This window comes from Canis lupus, chromosome 13, assembly GCF_048164855.1.
Source record: "Canis lupus baileyi chromosome 13, mCanLup2.hap1, whole genome shotgun sequence".
Taxonomy (NCBI): domain Eukaryota; kingdom Metazoa; phylum Chordata; class Mammalia; order Carnivora; family Canidae; genus Canis; species Canis lupus.
Window position 1 is genome coordinate 29,066,232 of NC_132850.1, and position 16,270 is coordinate 29,082,501.

General features: G+C 33.4%; 1 protein-coding gene across 5 annotated transcripts in view; it reads right to left on the reverse strand.

The window, feature by feature from the left end:
- MGAT4C (MGAT4 family member C) overlaps positions 1 to 16,270 on the reverse strand; it is a 725,894-nt gene that overhangs the window by 330,728 nt on the left and 378,896 nt on the right. For all 5 annotated transcript variants that reach the window (XM_072772985.1, XM_072772980.1, XM_072772984.1 and 2 more), the window contains one exon: positions 173 to 233. The gene's annotated coding sequence lies outside the window, so the exon portion shown is untranslated. The remainder of the gene's footprint in view (positions 1 to 172; positions 234 to 16,270) is intronic.

The following is a 16,270-nucleotide window of genomic DNA, read 5'->3' on the forward strand; positions in this document are numbered from 1 at the left end:
ATTCTTTTAAACGTAACAATAAAACAGGTATCACTTTTCACTTTCTGTACTTCTTATATTTTACAATTATGCTTAATCAAAACTCTCACTACATATCTTAATATAAGCCATGTCATATTACTGGGTCAGTTATATAGCATAGAATTCAATAGCACAAAAAAACTGTACTCACGGTTCAGGTTCTGTTGGTAGTCCTTCTCAGGCAAAATCAGGTTTGTGCTTTCTGGGTGAATCTGTGTTAAACCAAAATGACAAAAATCTTAGTTTCCCATGGCACTGCCACTTAGAATGCATACAAATAAACTCCCAGTTAGTCAGGGAGAAAAAAATTGCATTAAAGTGTACTGATTTGTAAATTTGGTCTTTTCAAATGTAGATAATGTTTGCCCCTCCTTCTCCCCCCATATCTTTGCAAAATTTCTGCCCAATGAACTCATTACTGTAGAAACTCAACTATGCCTATGGTCAGTGAATGAAATTCAGGTCTAGGATTAACCTTCATAAACATGCACAATGATTGGGCGTCTGAATTTGAGACAGACAAGGATAATGCTGGAAAGGGAAAACAAAAACAAAAAACATAACTTAGAGACTGTACAATATGATAGATTTATCTAACTTAACTGTTGTCTTTTATATGAGGTAAATCATAGTATTCTAAATGTATAGAAATGAAAGCAAATGTATTTTGAAAACATCAATACCATATCCAATGACGCTTTGGAGAATATAAATATAGCTACTAAATTTACCTTCTTTGAAATTACACAGGTTTAATTAAATTGGATGTATGTCTTTACAGCGACAATAATTTAAGCAACATTAAACACGATTTAAAATATGCAAGAACTTCAGTTAGCAGGCAATAAAATTATTATTTCTGCTCTATCTAGCTACCGTGTTTATATTGAGTTATTTATTTACAATGTACTTTAACGTTATCAGTAATTTCTTGGAAGTGTCAGTAAATGGAAACTAAAATGTTCAATTAAAACATTAAACTTTACTTGTGAAGTACCATATTATAATGATGTTAGTTTATTTTTTATGAATTAGAAAAAAACACGGGGAAAAATAGAAAAAACATGGAAAAGTAATTAGAACAATTAGTTTAAATATCTAAAAAGTCAAATGTCATGTGGGTATTGTTCAACACTTTATTTATTTATTTATTTATTTATTTTTAAACTTTTTTTATTTTTTATTTTTATTTTTTTTTTTTATTTTTTATTTTTTATTTTTTTTAGGATTTTTTTATTTTTTATGATAGTCACACAGAGAGAGAGAGAGAGGCAGAGACACAGGCAGAGGCAGAAGCAGGCTCCATGCACCGGGAGCCTGACGTGGGACTCGATCCCGGATCTCCAGGATCGCGCCCTGGGCCAAAGGCAGGCGCCAAACCGCTGCGCCACCCAGGGATCCCTCAACACTTTATTTAAATTATATAAATACAAAGGCATATAATAGTTCTTAATCACTACATGTCAAGAGTGTTTTACTGTATAATGGACTGTTCCATTTTCTGGTTAATTATTCATTAATTCAACAAATAGATCTTGCCGAAAATGGCCTTATAATTCCTCTCAGCTTGACTAAACTTTAGGAAGTTTTCTTTCCCTTACTCTAGGCCTTTGACCTTTTTCCTTAGAGCATTTACTTTAAATTATAATTGTGAATTATTTTTTCTGCCCCTTTGATATATAAATTTTCTCCCAACCTTTGTCAGTTTTAAAACCCAGATTGTCCAGGACTTTGGAAACCATCCCTTTGAGATGTCATCATTAAGAAAGTAGTGCCTCTATCTCTGAGTCTCCTTGTGAAGGTAGGAGCTTAACTTCAATAAGCACTATTAACAAACACAGGTGGCCTAATCACATTCATCAACCTCACCTCTATCTAACATCTTGCAGTATTTTTTTCCCACTAGTTCATCTCAGCTCTTAAAAATCTCCAATTTTGTATTTCATGAGTTAAGTTCAATTCCCCTCCTCCACCTATGTAATAGTCTTGAATAAAGTCTTCCTTGACTGTTTAACACCATCTGGTACAAGTTTTCCTTTGCAATATGAAGTGTCTTTTACATGCCGGCACACTAGTAAATCGGTTGTAAAGGAGAGAGACATTGTACTTGCTTTCATTGTACCTACAATCTAGTGGGAAACTGATATGTGTAAGTTGACGTGTAAAATACAATGTGGTCAATACCATGACTGCAGGAAGAAAACAGGGCACCTAACAAAAGTGAACAAATAATGAAAAGAATAACAGAATGAGTCTCTTTAAATTTATCACTTCACAAATGGTGAGATATCCAGGTAAACTGGAACAGGAACAATGTTCTAGGAAGAGGGTCCCACGTATATGAAAGCCATTAGGCAAAATAACGTATATGAAAGCCCATAGGCAAAATAAGCACTCCACGTATGGAAAAGTGAGACCAGAATGGCTAGATTGTTTGGTGTGATGCAGGAGAATGCCAGGAAATTAGTTTGAGATGTAACTGGAGGAATACACAAGAGGCATTCATGCAGCTATATAGTTGCTTGTTTTTCTTTTCATCAACACATTAGGGGAGATGATGTAAGCTAAGGTTCAACCTCAAGGTCTCTGATATCAGACTATCAGCCTTTGTTTTTTTAATATTATTTTATTTACTTATTCATGAGAGACAGAGAGAGAGAGAGGCAGAGACACAGGCAGAAGGAGAAGCAGGCTCCATGCAGGGAGACTGACGTGGACTCGATCCTGGGTCTCCAGGATCACACCCTGGGCAGAAGGCAGAGGCTCCACCACTGAGCCACCCAGACATCCCAGACTATCAGACTTTGAAATCTGACTCTATGTCTCACAAGTTGTATATTAGGCAAATAGTCCAACCTCTTTTTGCTCTCCATTTCATGAGTAGGGTATCAAAAAAACGTGATGGCTTTTTTTCAGGATTAAAAAGGAAATCTCACATAAAATAGCACAAGACTTCATACATGGAAAATGAGCGATTATTATGATGATGATGCTTTGATGATGACAATGACAGAAAGCAATCTATGACAATATTGATCATGAACTGACACAGTATATCAGGTCACAAGGGCCATGGTGAAGAGTTTGAATAAAAGAGAAACTACTGAAGCATTTAAACATAGAGAAATATTATCAAGTGTATGTTTTTGAAACAGAATTCTATTTACATTTAAAAGAATATTTTGAAGGTTTCAAAGGGAATGCTGTAATCCAAATCTGTAGAACAGACATAATAGCTAAAATTTTGAGTAAATATTTGTAAGGATATTAATTAAAAGTCAATGCATGCAGAGTGATGGTTTTTTTTAATAGAATGGCCTAATAATAGGGTAAATATACCACTGTTTATTAACTGTTGTCTGGTTATAATTACTAATAGTACAACCCTGTATCCTGTATTTGGGTATTAAGACTACATAGTAGATGTCTTTGTGAGCATCAATTAGTATGTTTTACGAGGGGAGTTTTGTTTATCCAAGCAAATCAGTTGAATGGATGCTGTCTCCAATATATAATATTTCAATAATCACAAAAGGAAAAACTACTCTTTATTTTTGTCATATTTACTTGTCTGGCACTGCTTTATGCTACTTATATGTATTACCGATTTAGTCCTACCAATCCTATGGGTGTAATTGCTATTCCTCTCTCATACATGAGGAAATTAGAGCATATAGAAGTAATCTGCCCAATTTGCATGTGGAAGAGCATAGATTCAAACCAGACAGTCTGGGTCCAGAATTTGTGCTCCAAATCCCTATGTGAAAAGTGCTATAATAGAGTTTTTAGAGTATCTGAAGCACAGAGAGGGCTACTGTAAGCTAAGATGACACTAAAGAATCACACAAAGAACACTGGGGCACTAGAAGGAGAAACTTTCAATAAGGTAGAAAGCACAAAGAGGATACAATAAAAGTAGCTTTAAAAAGGAAGGGATATTTCAGGTAGATTTTAAAGAATGAATAGAACATTTGTCTCCTTGAAAACCAAACATAGTCTACTTTAAAGAAAAATCTATAATGGTACATATCTGCCCCCTGCCCTTCCCAACTAGATCTGACCATTCCACCTTCTACATACCCTTATACTTCTTAAACTTATTTATAAGATATGTTTATTCATCCAAAATAAATATGTAATCAGCAACATTCTGATAGATTTCTATTATACTTAAATGAAAATCTAAAATTCAAACTCCCGCCACAATCATTTTTCTCTTTCTCATAAGCACCAGGCTTCTGCTATTTCTTTCGCTAGTATAATCGTCACTCAAATCTTACATTACCAGATCTATCTCACAGATTTCTTTTTCTATTTCCTACTCCATTTTATATTATTTTTATTTGAGAGAGATATATGGCACCTGTTTATGGAAAGTATGTATTCTTTGCTAAAGAGATTTCTCTTTGTGTTGGGAGAACTCTACCTGCTGTCTCATTCCTGGCTCAATCCACTATACTCCCCACCTTCTGTGACTATTGACAAAATTATTACTAATCTCAAATTCTGCAAGAGCATATACCATGTTAGTTTTTATATTGTGATATATCCTGAAAGAGATCAGAATATGCCACTCCAACATATGCCACTTTTCAATATGGGTTAGTTGAGCTGAAGGTAATTGAGAATCAACAGATGCAGGAAGAAGCCTTCTCACAGTTTCTCTTACATGATTAAAAGCAGAAACTTTAGAGAAGTGAAGACTGCCAAAAATCTCTTCTCCAGGAAATTTTATGGCCACAAAGGAGATGGAGAGTCAGCACCAAGCAAGGTGAGTCTTCATCAAATCAAACAACAACAATAGCAACAAAACCACTTATTAAAAAGGCCCTTGCCTTTCATTAGTTTCCCCATATTACTTACCTTCCCACAATTTATCCTTCCTAGGAACCCAAGTCCCCTTTACCTTGTCTAGTCCATGATTTATTGCCCTTTGTCACTAATATTATATAAACTTCCAAGTCTAATCACGTCCTGGGGGCTTCACTTCTTTACTGTGGAGCCTCCATGGCATGTAAAACTAAAATAAAGAAACCTATGCTTTTTCCCCTGACAATCTGTCTTTTGTCAGTTTAATTCATGATGATAAGGGAAAAGTTATTTTCTTCTGCTCCTATCCCCAGCACCAACACCAATGCCAGACTCAATAAATATTTGATGAATACATGATGTGTGACTTGGCAGGAAACGTGCACTTGGAGTGACTGGTTCATAGGAGACAGCCAATGAAAACAAGCAGTTGAAATTACCACAGAAAGGTTGTTGCAGAGTGTACTATGCTGTATGTAGTCCTCCCCATCACAATTATTTCTAGAAGTTAGATAAGGTCCAAATGTACTTACACAAAATAATAATAATAATAATAATAATAATAGTAAACAAACCAGCAATAAGTAAATAAATAAATAGGCCCAAATGAGATTGGGATAGGAAGTCTGACAGTTCTGTGGTCATCAAAGACCCAGCCTTCCTGATTTTCCACCTTTAGCCAGTGGCTTCCACCTTCAAAGTGTCTGAGGTATTGTTACTTTAGTGCCAGTCTTTATAGATTTCAGGAAGCAAAAAATAGGAAGGGAAGAGGGCATAACAAACAAAAACAAAAACAACATTTGGTCAGCCCCCTAAAAAGAGCTATTCTAGACACTGACCTATAACTTCAGCTTATGTCTTATTGAAAACCTCTTCAGAACTGAAACTGAAATGCCGATATTTAGATAAATCTATTGTTGTCTTAAACAATATGGTGATCTATTAGTAAGGGAAATGAGAAAAATAACAACAACTTTTCTTTTCTCTTATGGAAACTTTCCATTTTTAACTTTTTGAGCATTTTATATCCTAACGCTGTGTTTTCTTTTTCACTAAACCCTTAGAGAAAAAATCTTGGCAAAATAATTTCTATTACCTATTTTCCTTAAATTTTCTTCTCCAGAATGTTAAACAAAGGAAGCCCAGGACTAAAACTGGATTCATGGTCTGAAATATTAAGACTTGTGAAATATACTATGGGAAACACAGAGGCAAATCTGAGGTGCATCCCACATATACTTGCGAAGATGCAAGGCTGTCTCCTACGCTTTGTCCACATCAAATATATCCTCATCAGCAACCTGATGAGATTTCAACATCTTAACTACTCCCAGTCCTTGACTCTTCTCAACTCTTAAGATGCCTCATTCAGTCAATCCTTGATGTTAAAAACTATCAAAGGTAAGCCATGGCAACGGGAAGGCATTCTTCTTTGGCTTTTGAATGTGTGTTTTTATGTGTCTGTGTGCTTGCATTGTAGTGGATGCTTGTTATTTTGGCTCTTATTTTCTTTTTTTGGCTCTTATTTTCACATCAAACAATGAATCTATGCTGTGATGACCTGAATTGGGACCAAGTTCTGCAGCTCTACCGTTTCTTCATTCTGCCTCTTTGCTAAATTTTCCTGTTACTTGTTCTAAGTTGAAAATAGAATTATCTGCCAGAATGAAATGAGAATTACAGATTCTCAAATTTATCCCCCTAACTCTGTTCTCTTAAATATAACCTGATATTTGAATTTCAAAGACATGCTCTTTGTCTAAATAAATGGAGTAGAAAAGTCAAGAAAATAACCACTTAAGAAAAATATGGGTGCTTTTGATAAACCTGAGAGGAAGATGTTCTGTCCAAAGAATGAGGAGTGAGAACAATTCAAAATGAAATTATGTTTGTGTTCTTACTTTTAAACTAAGTTTAGGAATTCTTCTTTCAAAAAAGAGTTTTTTAATTGATTAGGTAAGTCTTTGAGAAACTAAACAGACTACTTTTTATTTCATGACAGTTTTGTTATTCAAAAGAAGAAAAGCTTATGCATGCAATAAAAAACAAAACCCAAAGAATCCTGACTTCTGAAAAATAGCACTTTAAAAGTTTTTGCCAAACATTGTTAAGCAATACCCTTAAATGTAATTATATTCTCTTCCCTACTCTTTCTCTTTGGTAGTTTAGAAGTATCAGACAGATATCAATTGATTGTAACTTATACACATTGAATGGAGACTACCGATGTGTTTAAAAATCCCTAAAACACAAAAGACTAAGTTGAGGAAAATGTCACTTCTTTTAAGTGTTAAATAGCCAATAACACAGTTCTCTTTTTTCTCAGTGTCTGTGAATGGGTGATGTTGGGAAGACATCTAAAGGACCAAACATAAGCTGTCTCAAGACAAGACTGCTGCCCACTGGATTAATTATGTGATATCTTTAGCCAGCAAATAGCAGCTTGCTTCTATCTAGTTTGGGACAATTATTTATAGGTACATACATTTTTTAAAGTTCATATATGTCCTATAAAAATTCCTAGGGAGAATGCTAATAAAATTATTAAAGAAATATTCTATTATTTGTATATCATAATCTTGGGTGTTCATATTTTTGTTTGAAAATTTTTACACAAAACTTCTAGATAGATGTATCAATATAATTCCCATATAATACAAAAATATGCAATAACACTCATTTTTTTTTATAAAAACATCATACATAAAATTTCTTTTTATCCCCCAGCTTTATTAAGGTATAAGTGGCAAATAAAACTAGGATTTATTTAAGATGTATGATGTAATGTTCTATTATATGTATGCATTGTGAAATGATTATGAAGATCAAGCTAGTAAACGTATCCACAAACTCACATATTTTTTCTTTTTGTGATGAGAACATTTAAGACTTACCCCCTTAGCAAATTTTAGGTTGCAGTGCAATATTACTAACTATAGTCACTATGCAGTACATTAGATCTCCAGAATTTATTCATGCTGCATAACAGAAAATTTGTACCACGTGGCTAATATACCCTATTTCCCCAACCACCAGTAACCACTAGTCTACTTTCTATTTCTATGAGTTTGACTACTTTAGATTCTACATATAAGTGAGATCATGAAGTATTTGTTTTTCTGTGCCTAACCTATTTCACTTAGCAAAATGTCCTTTAAGTTCATCTATTGTCACGAGTGACAAAATAAACTTCTTCTTCAAGATGAACAATATTGTATTGTAAATAATTTTCCATTCCATTGTATGTGTGTGCGTGGTGCACACACATCACATTTTTGTTTATCCATTCATTTGTCAATAAAGATTTAGGTTGTTCCCATATATTAGCTATTGTGGATAATGCTACAATAAACATGGAGGTAACAGCTTTCTGAGATAATGATTTTGTGTTTTTTGGATATATACTTAGAAGTAGGATTTCTGGATCAAATAAGAGCTCTATTTTTGTTTTCTTATAGGTTTACTCATTTATTTTAGAGAGAGAGGGAAAGAGAGAGAGTGAGCCGGTGGGAGGGGGGAGAGGGAAAGAATCTCCAGCAGATTTCCCACTGAGCCCAATTAGGGGCTCCATCTCAGGACTCTGAGATTGTGACCTAAGCAGAAATCAAGAGATGCTTAACCAACTGAGCAACAAGCTGCTCCATAATAGCTCTATTTTCATTGAGGAACTTCCATACTGTTTTCTATAATGGTTATACCAATTTACATTCCCACCAACAGTACTCAAAGGTTCTTTTTTTCCCCTCTTCATGTTGCCAACATCTGTTAACTTTTAAAGCAAAATTCAAGTATAACTAAATATAGTTATATTAGTCTCAGGTGTTCAATATAATGATTAGCAATTCTATACATTACTCAGTGATCATCATGATAAGTGCACTCTTAATCCCCTTGATCTATTTCACCCATTCCCCTCCCATCCCCTTCCCCTCTGGCAACCACCAGTTTGTTCTCTATATTTAAGAATCTAGTTTTTGTTTGTATGTTTTTCTCTTTTTTTCCTTCTTTCTTTGTTTCCTAAACCCCACATATGAATGAAATTATATGGCATTTCTCTTTCTCTGACTTATTTCAGTTTGCATATGCCCCCTAGATCCATCTATGTTGAGGCAAATGGCAAGATTTCATTCTTCTTTTATGGCTGAATAATATATATGCATACATATATGGAATATATTTGGAATATATGTATTATACATATTTTATATATACATATATATAATATGAGATATTATATATATATATATATATACACACACACACTACATCTTTTTTATCCATTTATCTATTCAGAGATAATAGGGCTGCTTCTGTATCTTCACTATTGTAATTAATGCTGCAATAAACATAGAAGTACATATATCTTTTCAACTTAGTGTTTTTGCTTTCTATGTAGTAAATACTAAATTGTATGGTAATTATATTTTTAAGTTTTTGAGGAGCCTCTATCAAATGGGAGAAGATATTTGCAAATCATATATCCAATAAGGGGTTAATATCCATATAATGAAAAATGTATACAACTCAATACCAAAAAAAAAAAAACCCAAATAATCCAATTAAAAAAATGGGTAGAGGACATGAATAGATTTTTTTTCCAAGAAGACATTACAGATGGCCACAGACACATGAAAAGATGCTCATCTTCAGGAAAATGCAAATCAAGCAGGACCCATCTATTTGCTGTCTACAAGAGACTCATTTTAGACAGAAGGACACCTACAGCCTGAAAATAAAAGGTTGGAGAACCATTTACCATTCGAATGGTCCTCAAAAGAAAGCAGGGGTAGCCATCCTTATATCAGATAAACTAAAATTTACCCCAAAGACTGTAGTGAGAGATGAAGAGGGACACTATATCATACTTAAAGGATCTATTCAACAAGAGGACTTAACAATCCTCAATATATATGCCCCGATGTGGGAGCTGCCAAATATTTAAATCAATTATTAACCAAAGTGAAGAAATACTTAGATAATAATACACTTATACTTGGTGACTTCAATCTAGCTCTTTCTATACTCGATAGGTCTTCTAAGCACAACATCTCCAAAGAAACGAGAGCTTTAAATGATACACTGGACCAGATGGATTTCACAGATATCTACAGAACTTTACATCCAAACCCAACTGAATACACATTCTTCTCAAGTGCACATGGAACTTTCTCCAGAATAGACCACATACTGGGTCACAAATCGGGTCTGAACCGATACCAAAAGATTGGGATCGTCCCCTGCATATTCTCAGACCATAATGCCTTGAAATTAGAACTAAATCACAACAAGAAGTTTGGAAGGACCTCAAACACGTGGAGGTTAAGGACCATCCTGCTAAAAGATGAAAGGGTCAACCAGGAAATTAAGGAAGAATTAAAAACATTCATGGAAACTAATGAGAATGAAGATACAACCATCCAAAATCTTTGGGATGCAGCAAAAGCAGTCCTAAGGGGGAAATACATCGTAATACAAGCATCCATTCAAAAACTGGAAAGAACTCAAATACAAAAGAACAATGAAATGTCATTTCACACCTGTCAGCATGATTAAAATTAAAAAAACATAAGAAATAACAAGTGATGGTGAGGATGTGGAGAAGAAAGGAACCCATGTGCACTGTTGGTAGGAATGCAAGCTAGTCATTTAACATTTTGATAACAGCCATCTTAACAGGTTTGATGTGGTATTTCATTGTAGTTGGTTTATGTTTTCTTAATGATTAGCAGTGTTGAGCATCTTCTCATATACCTGTCAGCCATTTGGATATCTGCTTTGAAAAAATTTGAAATTTTAATTTTTTCTTAATGTAGGCATTTATCACTCTAAATTTTCAGAATTGCTATTACTGCATCTAAAAGTTTTGATAAGTTGTATTTGAGTTTTTAAATATATATATTTATTTCCATTTCCTTCTTTGACTCATTGGTTGTTGAGGAGTCTTTTGTTTAATTTCTACATATTTGTGAATTTTCCAATTATCCATATGTTACTGATTTCTAGTTTCATACCATTGTGATTGAAAGGATACTTGATATGTTTTCAATTTTTTGTTTTGTTTTGTTTTAATTTGGTAAGATCTGCTTTCTGGCCTGGCATAAGCTCTATCCTAGAGAATGTTCCCTGTGTGCCTGAGAAGTGTGTGCATTCTGCTGCTGCTTCTGAATGACATGTTCTGCATATATCTCTTAAGTCCCTTTAGTCCAGAATGTTGTTCAAGTCCACTTTCCATACTGATGTTTTGTCTGGATGACTTTTCCTTTGTTAAAAGTGGAATACTGGGACGCCTGAGTGGCTCAGTGGTTGAGCATCTGCCTTTGGCCCAGGGCGTGATCCTGGAGTCCCGGGATCAAGTCCCACATCGGGCTTCCTGCATGGAGCCTGCTTCTCCCTCTATGTCTCTGCCTCCCTCTCTCTGCGTCTCTTGTGAATAAATAAATAAAATCTTTAAAAAATAAAATAAAAGTGGAATACTGAATATTGAAATTCCTACTATTATTCTATTGCTTCTATTTCTACTTTCTGATTTGTTAATACTTGCCTTTCATATTTAGGTGTTGTGATGTGCGCAGATACATTTACAAGTGTTATATCCAATTGATTAATTGATGCTTTTATCATTATATAATGATCTTCTTTGTCTTTTATTTTAGTTTTGACCTAAAATATCATATGTCTAGCAATTCCACTACTGGATGTTTACCCATAAAAAACAAAAATATTAACTGAAAAAAAATACATGCACCCTGATGTTTATAGAAGCATTTTCTACAATAACCATATTATGGAAATAGCCCAACTGTTCTTCAACTAATGAATGGATAAAGAAGATGTGGTATATATATATACCATATATATATATGGAATACACTCAGTCATAAAAAAAAGAATGAAATTTTGCCCTTTGCAATGACATGGAAAGAGTTAGTGTGTATTATGCTAAGCAAAATAAGTCAGTCAGGGAAAGACAAATAACACATAATCCCATCATTCTAACATAATTATTGTCTTTAAGATAATTTAGAAAAGCAGCTTCTGAAGAATTATCAGAAACTATTACTTCACTTATATGTGGAATCTAAGAGCAAAACAAACAATAAGAACAACAAAGCAAAACAGATCTATGAAAACAGAGAATAAAGTAGTGGTTGCCAGAAAAGAGGAGAGTTGAGGGATAGGCAAAAATGAGTGAAAGATAGTGGAAAGTACAGGCTTTCAGTTATGGATGAATAAGTCATGCAGATGAAAGAGAAAGCATAGGGAATATAGTTAATTTTTTTTTTTTTAGTTAATGGTATTAAAACAGCAATGTATGGTGACAGATGGTAGCTACACTTGTGATTATTGCATGAGGTATACAGTTGTCAAATCACTATGTTGTAGACCTGAAGTTAATGTAACATTGTGTGTCAACTATACTTCTATAAACGGTATAAAAAAATAAAGTGAGTCTCTTGTAACATTTCATTGGAATTTATTTTCTATCCATTTTTTAAAGGTTTATTTATTTATTTATTCATGAGAGACACAGAGAGAGACACACAAGCAGAGGCAGAAGCAGGCTTCATGCAAGGAGCCTGATTTGGGACTCTAACCTGGGTCTCCAGGATCAGGCCCTGGGCTGAAGGTGGTGCTAAACCACTGAGCCACTCAGGCTGCCCTAGATTTTCTTTTAAATAATTAAGATCAACTCCTTGGATATTTGTATCATATATATATTTTTATTATTATAATACTCATTTAAAGAGGAACTACATGCACTGACTAACTGAGGTATTTGTTAAAATTATTTGGTTAGAACCCATTAGCAATTTTTTGGAAACTAAATGTATTATTACTTGCATTTATTTTCATTATATATTATAGATGTGTGGTCACTATGCCTTAAGAATCTCCTGGTGAGTTAACACACACGGACCTGGGGTATATTTTCATACATAATTGTCTGATATTGTGAATGGAGAATTGGAAAGATTCTACATGATTTTATCTTCCTGAAGAAAAGATTTACTTTACCCTTTGGTAGGACTTTAAAGTACAAAAGATTATCTTAATTCAGTAAAGCATTCAGATAATTTAGGTGCAGGTTTCAATCTTTGTAAGTCTCACCATATTTCTACTCATTTATCATTTTAATACATTTTTTATAATAGAGTGACATATTTAATATTTAATCTTCATGAGGTTATGGTGGAACTTGCATAATCATACATTTTTGGTGAAAATATAAATTGATATAATGTCTTTTTAGGGAGTCTGTGATTTATTTACTTTTATTGTTCATTTCCATGTTTCTTTGTTTTTACTTCTACTGGAGACAATCTGGATTTGTACTTAGAGGATCTTTTTTAAAAAAATAATTTTGTTTTGTTGAATATTTATGCATATTAAGAAGAATTTGGGGCAAAGTGTTCTCTGTCCAAATCAACAAATCCTTTGGACTTGTTTCTCTAAGCCTTTACTCTAATTTTACAAACAAAATGTTGGATGCTTCTGGTGGAAAACTTTGGTTGTTTTTGGTTAACTAACTTGATTTTAATTGTTATGAAATATTCACATTCAACCAACGTGATTTCTGAAACCCCTTCCCAAGATACAGCAGTAAATGGCACTTATCTCAAGTAAGATACATTCATGCCTAAGCAGATCTCTGGCCTGGAAGTGGTGGAGCAGAGAGGGTTGGAAAGAAGGGCATTTCTACATAACGGAAGTTGTTTAGTTACAAACCTAGGCCAAATTTGCCTCATGTTCTTTTCTTTCTCTCGTATATGCAGTATAAGATGTTTTGTTTAACCATGATTTTTAATAATGACTATATTCTTCCTATTTGACAGTTTCTAACTTATGTAAACAACCAGAAGAGATGACTATAATATACATGTATTTGAAATACCTTCTGTGATGCAGAAATGATGCATAGAATAATCATGAACAATAAAATCTTGCCTAAAGTAGAATCAAAGTAGAGGAGGGATTGTTGAACACATTTCTCAATTTTAACTACATAAAAATTTAAAATTAAAATGAAATAACACATAATCCCATCATTCTAACATAATTATTGTCTTTAAGATAATTTAGAAAAGCAGCTTCTGAAGAATTATCAGAAACTATTACTCAATAATTTCATTTCTGGTAATTAATTCTGAGGAAATCAATCAATCAAGAGAAAATACAACTTTGTGCGTTTTTGTTTTTTTTTTTTAAGAGAGAGAGAGAGAGAGAGAGAGAGAGTGGAGCAGAGGAACAGAGAGGAGAGAGGGAGAGGGAATCTTAAGCAGGCTTCATGCCCAGTGCAGAGCTGGATGCAGGGCTTGATCCCATGATGCTGAGATCATGACCTGAGCTGAAATCAGAAGTTGGACCCTGAACCAACTGCACCACCCAGGTGCTCCAAGATACATTTTAATATTAATTTTAATGACTAACGTTTTAAACAATTTGAATATCTGACTACTGTAAAATTATTGCACACCAACTTAATCAGTCCTTAAAATTAAAACTGTGATGACACTAGCTACATGAGATATCCATTCAATGTAATATATAAAAATTATGTCAAGACCACTATAGTGGGATCCCTGGGTGGCACAGTGGTTTGGCGCCTGCCTTTGGCCCAGGGCGCAATCCCAGAGACCCGTGATTGAATCCCACATCGGGCTCCCGGTGCATGGAGCCTGCTTCTCCCTCTGCCTGTGTCTCTGCCTCTCTCTCTCTCTCTCTGTGACTATCATAAATAAATAAAAATTAAAAAAAAAACCACTATTGTAAAAAGTAAAATTATTAATTTATATCATCAAAAAATAAAAGGACCTGAGAAAATATGAAACAGCTGCATTAGGATAATTGGATTACTGTGAGTTGCCTATTATTTTTCATTATTATTTTTAGCTTTAATACATAAAAGTCATGGGAAAATTTAAAAAGTAGAAAATTAGAAACAAATAGGAAGTGTGTTTATATAGTACTATGGAATAAATAGCTACGAGCACTTATTAATTGATACTGTTTTGGAATCAGGCTTAGTCTACCAATTAATTACTTTAATTAATTATTTTTTATTTTTTATTTTTATTTTTATTTTTTTAATTAAATTTTTATATGCAGCTTTGCTTTATTAAACTTTTGTTATAACTAGATAGTTTTTTTTAAAAATCCCATAACTTAAATTTTAAAGGTAAATTCTATGTCTTATTCAAATTTTTATGCACTAATATTTAAAACAATGGCTTAAACATGGAATGTTCTTGATGAATATCTTCTGAATAAATTTGAGGCTAGATAATTTTGATACCTTTTTAAAAGTTAATTTTGAGTAAATAATGAACTACATGAATCAAACAATGGCAAAAGAACAGTGAAAAAAATAATTCTCCCTTCCATCATTATCTGCCAGCCACTTTTCTCTTACTACATATACAAACAAAAATCTACATGTAATATTTTCCTCTTTTTACACAATGAGAGCATTCTGTACATTATTTACTGCATATTGCTTTTTTTCCAATTGACAGTATATCTTGGAAATCTTTCCATATCACTATATGTTTGACCTTCTTCATTCTCTTTTATGATCACATACCATTCCGTTACATGGATGTATCATATCTTTTCCTCATTCATAAACATCTTTTTGTTTGTTTTTAATTTATCAGGCATTTCCAAAGGTTTTTTAGTTGTATTGTCAGTCTGTTACAAGGCACCAAAGTCAAATGTGAACTTCTTCATGTTTTTTTTTTTTTTTTCCCAAAGCTTATTCTCACACAACCTATCAATTTTTTTAGGAAATTCTGCAGGTTTTACCTTAGAAATATATCCAGAATTGAGCTGCTTTCCACTGTGTCATCTCTCACCTGGATTAATATAATTACCTCTTAAATGGTCTCTGCCTTTCAATGCTTGTCTCCTTTGCAGTTTAGTCTTCAAACAATAGATAGTACGAACTATCTTTTTAAAATAGAAGACATAGACATCTATCACTATCCCTCCCATTAAATAAAATTAAAACCCTAGAATACATAAACAAGTATTTTTATCCTCTGAAGAAAATAAATAATATCAAGTAGAATTTGATATCCTGAAAAATAAAAACTCAAAGAAGAAAGATTTGTATAGGGATGAGTTCTCTCCCATCCCTGGCCTAGATTACAGAGTAGAATGAATCCTAAGACCATGCAATGTGCAGCTGATAAAAGCTCAAATTTCTTATGTTTTGGATTTTCTCTTTTAATGCTCTTAGAACTGACTGAAGTCAAGTAACAGTCATGAAGCTAAATTCTTATGGAGATGATAGTGGATGGTGGTAGCAGTGGTGGTGGCACCAGTGGACTTGCAAAGTTATAACAATTGCTTTAAAATCTTTACTGATATTCCCAAAACAGGTCATTTTGTCTCTGAAGTCATTTTCTCTAAATGTATTTTTTTTCTTGACAGTTGTTGA